Source organism: Cupressus sempervirens, chromosome 7 (assembly GCF_028749045.1).
Source record: "Cupressus sempervirens isolate cs-2001-9-10 chromosome 7, ASM2874904v1, whole genome shotgun sequence".
Classification (NCBI taxonomy): Eukaryota; Viridiplantae; Streptophyta; class Pinopsida; order Cupressales; family Cupressaceae; genus Cupressus; species Cupressus sempervirens.
The window spans coordinates 663,390,678-663,400,784 of NC_143124.1; the positions used below are offsets into that span (position 1 = coordinate 663,390,678).

At 35.7% G+C, this 10,107-nt stretch overlaps 1 pseudogene; it reads right to left on the bottom strand.

Annotated features, from left to right (window-relative positions):
- Positions 1–1,480: 1,480 nt before the first annotated feature.
- LOC149548413 (leucoanthocyanidin reductase pseudogene) lies at positions 1,481–2,668 on the bottom strand (annotated as a pseudogene).
- Positions 2,669–10,107: the final 7,439 nt, after the last annotated feature.

The window sequence follows — 10,107 nt, forward strand, 5'->3', positions numbered from 1 at the left end:
GGTTCAGGTAGATCGCATGTTCCATTCCCCACTTTTTTTTTCCACTGAATATATATAGGAATGATCATAATCATTGACAATACATGCTCGAACAATCCTTTTTTTAATGCTCTAACAATCTTGTCCATGCTAGTCCACACGTTCTATATTTATGCATGCTCTAACAATTTTATTCTTCAGCTTCACATCAATTGAATCCTATGATGACGCCGCCTCCATCCAGAACAACCACAAATCTCTTTCCGATTGTTGAGTCAACAACACGTAGCTTACAGGCATCGACTATTGCACCATCTACTGGTACACAAATCCCTCTTTTTCTCTCTTATGACAGCAACAAATAGTTTTTTTTTTACAACTTTTTAACATCAATTATCATTTGTTCTTTTATACTTCGTGACAAAGACTTATGAAAATTATGAAACTTTTTGCAATAGGAGCTGCAGCATCATTTCCTGGATGTTCCTATGTTCCTAGTATGGGAACGGTGAAGGATGTCACATTGATCGTCAGTGACGATGAAGGCATTCCATTAAAAGTAGCCAAAGTTTCAGGTACTTTAAAGTTATTATTATTCTATAGTGATATAATAGTAATTTAGTTTTTGATCACTCTTCATCGACTAATGATCCCATGATTGTTTTGTAGGGAATGATCTTTTTTGGAGAAAACTTGGTGATGAGTGTTTGCGAATATTCGGGCCCACCATGCGTACTTGGTGGAACATCATATCCTAACTAAAACCCCAAACCACTATTTTGATTTCATATCATTGCTATAATAGTTTTCCTTTTCATCCATTTCTTGAACTATATTAAAGGTAGCTTCACTTCATTTATGAGTCTAACATGTTTTTTTTACTTAAAAGGTGGAATAACCAATGCAAACCATTGAAGGATGATCTTATAGAGAGCATGACCCAACTCTTTGGACCTCGTGCATTCAAGAGAAACAAGCTCCTTGAAAAAGTTGGTTTATGTTTGAAGTATATTAGGGACTAGTATAGAAAAAATTTACGAGATAACCCCAGGTACGAGCGTCCGCCCTATGTTCCTGAGGCTAAGTGGCAGGCTCTGATTTTGGATGGAAAGTATAAAGCTGACAAGAAAAATAATATTACACCAGTGGAGAGTACAACAAGGTATGTGATACAGTTGAGAATATAATTATGTACTAATTAACCTCTATATTTATACTATCTAACATATTTCAAACTTTTCATAGATTTCCTGACACATCAAAGGCAACAAAGGCAAGACTAGAAAAGCACGGGACACACAAGCTCGGCTCTGGTGGTTTTTCAAAACTTCAAGCAAGAGTTGTAAGTATTAGTAAATGAAAATTTTTATCAAATTTTTTATATAATGTGATGGGAAATGCTAGGACTCCCTTATTTAGCTCATCAATTATAAATAGGTCAATAGAATATAATAACAGTAGTGGATTTTCATATTCAATATAAACAATTCAACAATTGAAGTCAGACTCTGCAATCTAGATTAGTGAAGATTCCTTCATTTACTAATATGACATTATTTAAAATCTCACCCTTGATATTTCAATCTCCATAGATTTCAAACTGATCTTGGGGAGGAGCAAGCTCAGAGGGATGGGTATGATAAAAGTAAGGCCACCCAGCAATAGAATTGCAGCAGATGTAAGTGTATGGAATGTTGGATGCCTCAATTTCCCTCCTAACAACTCTCTTTTCTTTGTAAAAGCTTAGCCCTGGTTCTACTGGATTGGCTTTGTCTATATCATGCCCAAATTCTGAAGGAAGAAACCTCTGCATCAAAGTTCAACAATTCTTAAGTCTATTACAGTTAACAAGCATTCATGGTAATAATGTTAGGGTCCTATGTTCTGACCTTAATAGTGCCAATTTCTTTAATGGCATCTACAATCTTAAGCTGATCTATAAGTTGACCACCGCCCACAATTGAAATAACAATATTAATGCCTTGCATGGCCTTTACCATTGAATTATGATCACTTAAATCTCCCTGCAGAACACCCATTATAATATACATGCACATTAATAAGACCCATTACAGAACATGTAGACATTAATAAAACCCATTACAACACAAATTTTTACAACTATAATATAGCTCATGATCCCAACCAAATTAGACTCATTGATAAGGAGATCACTGACCGAACACCCCTTCTTAACATAATTTCTAAATACCCAACTTCACAACAAGACAATCAAACATGATTATTTGTGAGATGACCGCTATCTAACAATTTAGCAAACAGTTGCAATAGTAGTTACCATGAAAAAACAAGCAAAGCTTAATCATATATTCTAAACCTATATGACCAATCAAAACAATCTATAGTCTGTAAAATCAATATTTTAAACAAGTACACACACTTTACAACTGTGCCATACATATCTACCACAAAATCCTAGTTATGAACAGAGCTAGTGACATACATAGACAATGTTAACACCAGAATATTTCAATTCATGGAGGCACTTTTCTTTGGTAGAATCATGGGCAGTGATGGGTCTAATGAGAGCATAGGTAGAATGGCTTGCATTTACAGCTGCAAGAGCAACAAAGCGACCAATATAACTAGTGGCTCCAATCAGTAATATTTTACTTTTCTCTTCGTTCACAAAATCCTCATATGAAGAAATCTCACAAATGGAGGCCATGGTTGAGACTGAATTTTCCTCCAATAGTTGAGAATAAAGGCAGTGATGAATAAGGGAATGCAGCAACACTTGCAGCCATTTTTATTTCCAAAGAGCTGAACTAACTCATACCCAACTTAAGAATTTGGAGAAAATATGTTGGTACAAGCAAAGCATACAAACACGCAACATTTATATAGTAGATTGCTCCATCAAAACTGCTCGATTTTTCTCCTATTATGTTGTGATGGATATAGATGATTTGTTGTTGATATTTTAACTACCCTCCATTGGTTGATGAAACAATGCAAGTAAAATTCACCATACCACGCAAAAATGCAGGGCTCAGAGTTCAAGAGATGCCTCACAGAAGAGGATAAGAGAATTGGCTTCCAACAAGGCTATAGAGCCATGGCTGAACGGCTACAAGCTGAAATCAGTGTGGAAGGTTCTAATAATGATGCATCTGAGCCACAGGTAAATAAGCTAAATGAAATTTATTTCAAATTTAATACTTTACCAATTAGTCTATTTGATGTTAAGTTCCAATATAAAGTGAGTATATATGTTTTAAGCAAGCAATGATAACAATGCGTAGGATGTTGGAATGCAGCCTGACAATCCTTCTACACAATCTGTGTATGCCGAAGGTTCGCATGATGTGCATCCCAGTGGTGGAGGTATACATTTGCTATTAATTTTTTTATATGTAATTGCAATTGGTGTTTGGATTAAAGTAACATTTTGTATAGCAGCTGTAGAGAATTGAGGGGTCGATGTTCATGATCGTGTTGACATTGAGTCCAGAAAAAATGATGTGGTCAGATTAGGTAAAGAGCGCCACAGTTATGTTATTTAAAATAATTAAGTACTTGTAACAATTATAATAAATTATTTTTAATTTAACTCTTTTATTTGTTATTGCAGAGGACCCCCCTTTGCAACAGCATAGGAATTTGAGATCATCAAGAACAGAGAACAGAACAACTGATGAGGGGGGAATTGATGATGACACTGATGCTCCTCTTAGAGCTTACATAGAAAAAAGAAATAGAAAGAAAAAAAAGAAATGATTGTCATCTACATACCTTAATTGATAATGACTGAATTTTATGTCTCAATGAATTTAATTATGTGCTAATGAATGTTCATGAATTATGTGTTAATGCAAAATATTGATGAATGTTGCATGTTAATGAATCTAATGTGTTAATGAATGTTATCATGTCATATTGATTGAATGTTATCATGTGATATTGATTGAATGTTACATTTTATTAATGGTTGAAAGAATGAATGAATGTTAGATGTTAATGGGGAATGTAGAGTGATGTTAGGGGGAGGGGGGTGGGCCCAAATGAGCTTCCACCTTCACGTGGTTGGCCCTGTTTAGTAGAGAATATTAAACTATTCTTGAAACAAAGTGAAGCTCAATAAGATACTAACAATGGGTAGAAACAAGAAGCAATAACAAGCTCCTTTTAGAACATAACTCTTCCCAATTATTGCTATCTTCCCCACACTAGGAATCTCCATCATATTCTCATATGCCTGCAACAAAATTAGAATAACTAACCAAAAATAACTCATATTTTCATACTTCTCCATGCTTGGAATATAATCACCTTGTTTAGCCTTCCCTTGGCTCTTCATCTCCATTGTCTTCTCATCCTTCTCTTTGCACCTTGAGACCTCTACTGTTGTCTGCAACATGTCTTCACACCCTTGCCATTTGCCTTGGTATACCAACTCCTAGTTGGTGGTTGTTCTATCCGATTCAGTCATCATTGTCTTTGTGAATTTTCTTTGTCCAACTTTCAATGGACACCATATAGAACCAATCAATATCATATCTGCTTCTCCAAGCCTTGTTTCTTTTCTATTTACATCAGCATTTGTACTTTTCATCTTTGTTCCAATCATCTCCTTTCCCTCAAGCCCTTCAAGACCTGATATTTTTCTATCTTCATCAGCATCCTTTCTCTTTACCTCTGCTACAACCTTTTGAACCTTTTTGGTGTTAGGTTCTCCTTGCTCTTCAACACTTGATTGCTGCTCATTTGTTATTTGTCCTTCAAATGGACAACTTGTCTTCATATCATCCTTTTCTAGGTTTTTTTCCTCAACCTCATTCTCATTAGCTATTTGCTTCAAAGCATCATACTTTTTGATCAAAACATCTTCCATTGATTCACCATGTTCCTCTTTTCTTAGGAACCTTTCGCTCTCAAAGATAGTGGTAACAAGATACAAGGAGAGAAAATAGTTTTTGACACTTGGAAGGAATAGAAGCAGTTAATTTTTTGAGTCCTCCTTCTGTCACAAATGAAATGAGTACATGGATTGATGATGATTATGAGATTGTTCTTACTGCATCTCAACGCCATAGATTGAGGATGACATAGTAGGGATTGAATCTAGGGATCATCATTCAGATTATGCGAAGCTGCTTGGAGATAAGGATGTTGATCAAAATTATCCTCCACCTTTTAAAAAGTACATGAAATTGACTAGCATGTCAATGTTTTTGCATGAGAAGAGTAATATTTCTAATGTTAGTCAATCAAAAAATACATTGTGTGTGAAATCTAATCACCTCGAGGAAGATAGACAAAGAGATGTGATAGTGAAGGATAGGAAAAAGTAGGTGAGAAAATATTTTGATGAAACTATGACAAGCGAAGAACTAGGGAAATTAAGGGATCGTGCTAAAGATGTTGAAAGAGCTCTATGATATCTAGGCATGCCAAGACAATAGCTTCACAAGAAAGAGAGAAGTTGCAGCAAATTAAATAGGAGAGATTGTTCAGACTAAGTATTGTAATTCAAATATTGCTTCAATAACTTCACTCACATATACCTTGTCAAAAATCTCAACATATAGCATTGAAGTCCTTTAAGGATGAGGTAACAAGATAGTAAGCAAGAATAGATCAACAGCTATATATCGTAGGACCTTGGATTGATATAAGCGAAAAAATGATAAGTTGATAGATGTTCATGAAAACATAAAAAATAGAAAATCAAGGTGTACGAACAAAACACTTCAAGGAACCAAAAGACAAAGGAAGAAATGATAAAGTGGACAACCTAGCTGAGACCTATGACCTGAAACGTTGTCCAGAGAAATTAGACAAGGAAAGTTTGGAAGAAGAGAGATTTGACTTCAGAAACAAGGATAACTTTCAGCTTGTTAATAATCCCTTATTTGAGGTTAGAGCTAATGTTTGATGTTCCCTTATATGACTCCTAAGGGTCTGCGACTAAATCCTTATATTTTAAATCACAATAAACTTCTTTCTATTATTATTTATACTCAATTCTTTATTTTGCCACAAATAAACGTTAGGTATTAATAACAATATTTTTTCGGGATATATATATCAATGCAATTGTGCATGTATCTTGATGTTATGTACAAGTAATATCACCCATGCTTCTGCTATATTCTTTAATTCACTGCTAGAGAGATGCAATTGATCTTTGGTAAAGAATATAGATGAACAATATGAAAATGCCTTTTTAAGTAGTTCTGATATCTTCAATCAAACTTTGATAACCAAAAACACTTCCAATAATGATGGAAATGACTTTGTGAAAATTCCCAATCCAATCAATATCAAAGACTAAACAAGGATTATATATATTGAAGTTGGAAGTATAGTGATAGTCAACTAAATGACCTAATGTCATAGATCCTGACGATCTAATGTTGATTACTGATCTGCAATAAGTATCATTAGAATTTCTGTAGAGCAATTTGCAAGACCAAGTAATCACTGTTACAGATTTATCATAATGTAAAAGTGATATGTACCATACTGGTCTGAGGTTATTCATTGTATCTGATATCTGCGTCATTGAAATGTGATATGATTGATTCTGTTTGGTTTATAAAGACGTTGGATATTTATTTGATCTCTGTCTGATATAATATCTTTGTAATGGTGATGACCCAATGATGGGTGATCTGTACTGTTGCAATTTCTGATGTAACTCTTATTACTTATGTGATATAAATGTCACTATTCCTGATCTTAATCATTGTACTCATGGGATCTGGCTTTCTGATGTCTAGTGGATTACTACCACTTATATCTGTATAGAATATAAAGTAATCTTCTATCTGAATAATGTCCTTGGACTGGTTATTGATGCCTTTTTAATATCATTTGAAGAATTGCAACTCTTCATTGCATCTTTTAGTATTTGGCTCCTCTGTCATTATTGCACCCTTTTGGATAACTAATTTGTGATCAGCATGATATAATTTAAAGAGAAAACACTTACATTTTAGTATCAAGCTTGTTTTATGAATGAATGGAGAAAAACTAGTGACATATCCATTTCAGCTTTGTGTTTTTACTGTTAGTATTTGATTATTAGAACATAACTATACATCCTTGTGAATTGGAGTTTCAGAAAAGATTTAATATTATTTGGATTTCTTTCTTATTGTAGCAAAGGTTATGGAGGCCCTGAACATTCCAAGAGGTGTCCGGCGTGTGCTTTTTTGAACACCTAATACTGACAGGTATTTTAAGTTTTAATAATATGGATCTGTATAATTCTAGTTTTAATACAATCTTATTGCAGGTTGATAGATTTTCTTAACAATTTTTCAAAGTGTTTTCTGTAAAGTCATTGTTCACTCCAGTTCGATCATCCTGACTTTTAGCTGCAGGTGCCTTGCCTTTGGTCAAGCATAAAGCTTTCCTTAGGCCCATGTAATATGGTGGGTAATTTGTTGGGTTTCTCCTTACCAATGAAAACTTTGATGTGACCCTTACTGTATGCTTTTTCCATGCATAACATGAATAAAAAACTAGCAATACTACATTGATGTGCAATGGGTACACAATGGGTAAAAAGATGTTAAAAAATGATTGATTATGGTGTTCTTGTTCATGATGGTGGGAGCACGCATTCTAGTCATTATTTCTACTTTTTTGAGTCACTTAAACCTTTCAAAATTATTTTTATGCTCGGAACTCTAGGTTATAGTCTTAGAAAAGTATTTTATTCATTAACAATTGCTTTAATCTGGCTTGTAGGTGAAGTGCACACAATGTTCTTATTGCTCAAATAAATTTGATCCTTTCTTAGATTTGAGCCTAGAGATCATTCGAACAGATTCCTTGTTGAAAGCATTATCCCATTACACGGCAGTGGAGCAGTTAGATGGGGGTGTGAAAAGAGATCAATGTGAACAATGCAAAGTAAAAGTGAAGGCTCTAGAACAACTCAAAATTGATCAAGCACCACATGTTCTTGCAATTCATCTCAAGCGCTTTAGTGTAGTTGGATCTGGAGGAAAAATTGACAAAAAAGTAGACTTTGGTTGTACGTTGGATCTCAAACCATTTGTTAGCAGTTCACATGTAAGTAGCCCTTACAATATTATTTGCCAGTGGATCACATTTTCAGTGGAATCTAATAATATAGTTTTTGCAATATCTACTGGTTTTTTAATAAATATTGCACATTTGAATGATATTCTAGTTTCTCTGTCTATTGATCAATCATAGGAGGGCAATTTTAAGAACACTCTTTATGGTGTTCTTGTTCATGATGGCTGGAGCACACATTCTGGTCATTATTTCTACTTTATTCGTTCATACATAGGCATCTGGCATGCTTTAGATGATAATCGGGTATACATTTGCTACAGTTGTGAAGACATGTTTAATTTTGTGGAGCAATCTCATTATAATTTGTGTATAATAGGATACACAAAAGAACTACAATTTTATGTAGAAACTTTTCTTTATATGGTAACACTAGTTATACTGAAGTTGCTTAGACTGATTGAAGTTATTCTTATGACATTTTGTACTCTAGGTCTATTTAGTCAGTGAGAAAAGTGTGCTTTCCTAGAAAGCTTACATGCCATTCTATATACGAGATAAGAAAACTAGCATTCAAACAACAGGTGGGTCTGAATCTTAGTATAATGGCTCTAAACTAAAGAAGAGGGTGTCATTGAACATTGGACATCCAAAGGAAAACCACTTACAAGATTCATATGCCCCCAGGTGACAGAAAACATGCATTCTTTCCAAACGACAACAATCTCTTTTAGTGTTGCAGGTGTAAACAAGATATCCCAACAGGTAGAAAATTTGTCAAATGTCAATTTCATTTCAGAAAGTCTAGAAAAGAACACAAGTTCTGGCTAGTCATGCAGTAAATCCAGATCATCAGCAGATCATGATGCATCATGCTTGCGACAGGGCTGCTGTGGCGGCAACGTGAGCGGCCTCGTCGCAAGCATGATGCACCATGATCTACTGATGATCTGGATTTATTGCATGACTGGCCAGAACTTGTGTTCTTTTCTAGACTTTCTGAAATGAAATTGACATTTGACAAATTTTCTACCTATTGGGATATCTTGTTTACACCTGCAACACTAAAAGAGATTGCTGTCGTTTGGAAAGAATGCATGTTTTCTGTCACCTGGGGGCATATGAATTCATATGCCCCATGATGCATCATGCTTGTGGTGAGGCTATTGTGGCGATGACAACAGTTGGCATCGCCGCCACAGCGGCCCCGCCATATTGCTAATTGCGGACGTCACAATTGTGACGTCTGCCCATGCATTGCGACGAAATGTGTGTCGCATGCATAGCGACACCATCACAATTCCTGGCTTTGCGTCACAATTGCGACACATTTGGAAAAATTGCGACGGCCGACGATGTCGACACCAATGCTACCACGCCGCTAGCACCGTCGCGTCCCCGTCACAGTTTTCCAAGGCCGTTGCAAGTGCGACACCCATGGAAGAATTGGAAAGGCTCTCGCCTTAGCGAACCTGTGGGCAGATGCTGATGCCACCCCATCGCAATGCGTAGGGAAGACATCAGAATTGCGACGCGATCCGCATGCATTGTGACGGGAGCCGTGTCGGGTTAGAATGGTGAAATTGCGACGGATAGGCATCAAAATTGCAACGTCTAAGGATAGACGTCGTAATTTGTGACTAAAAAACAATGACGTCTACTACTGTTGCAGTGGCGACACATTGTCGTCGCAATTGTGACACTTAGCCGTCGCAAATCGATGCCAAATGTATTAGTGTGACATTCTAAAAGTGTCATCTCCCCTTGGATCACTCCCCTTGCATCAATCTTTATATTTCTCCAAAAATAGAGTCTGCATCTCATCTCAAGTACCTATTGTATTGGCTCCTAAGCCCATGAACCATCATAAGGCTAATTCTTTCAATGTTGTTGGAAACAACTTGAGCTTGTGGCCATCAATGTTATAGTCAAAGCAAACTCAAACAAGAAAGTATCAAGATCCTTAGTTAGAAGGCCATAAAACTTTGGAAGAGCAACTGTGGGTATTTTTTTGAGATTAGCATTATTTATGAGGCTCAAGAGAGGAAATGGAAAAGTAGGGTTTGCCATTACTAGAGGCATTTGATTATGGGGTTGTTGCTAAAAAAGATC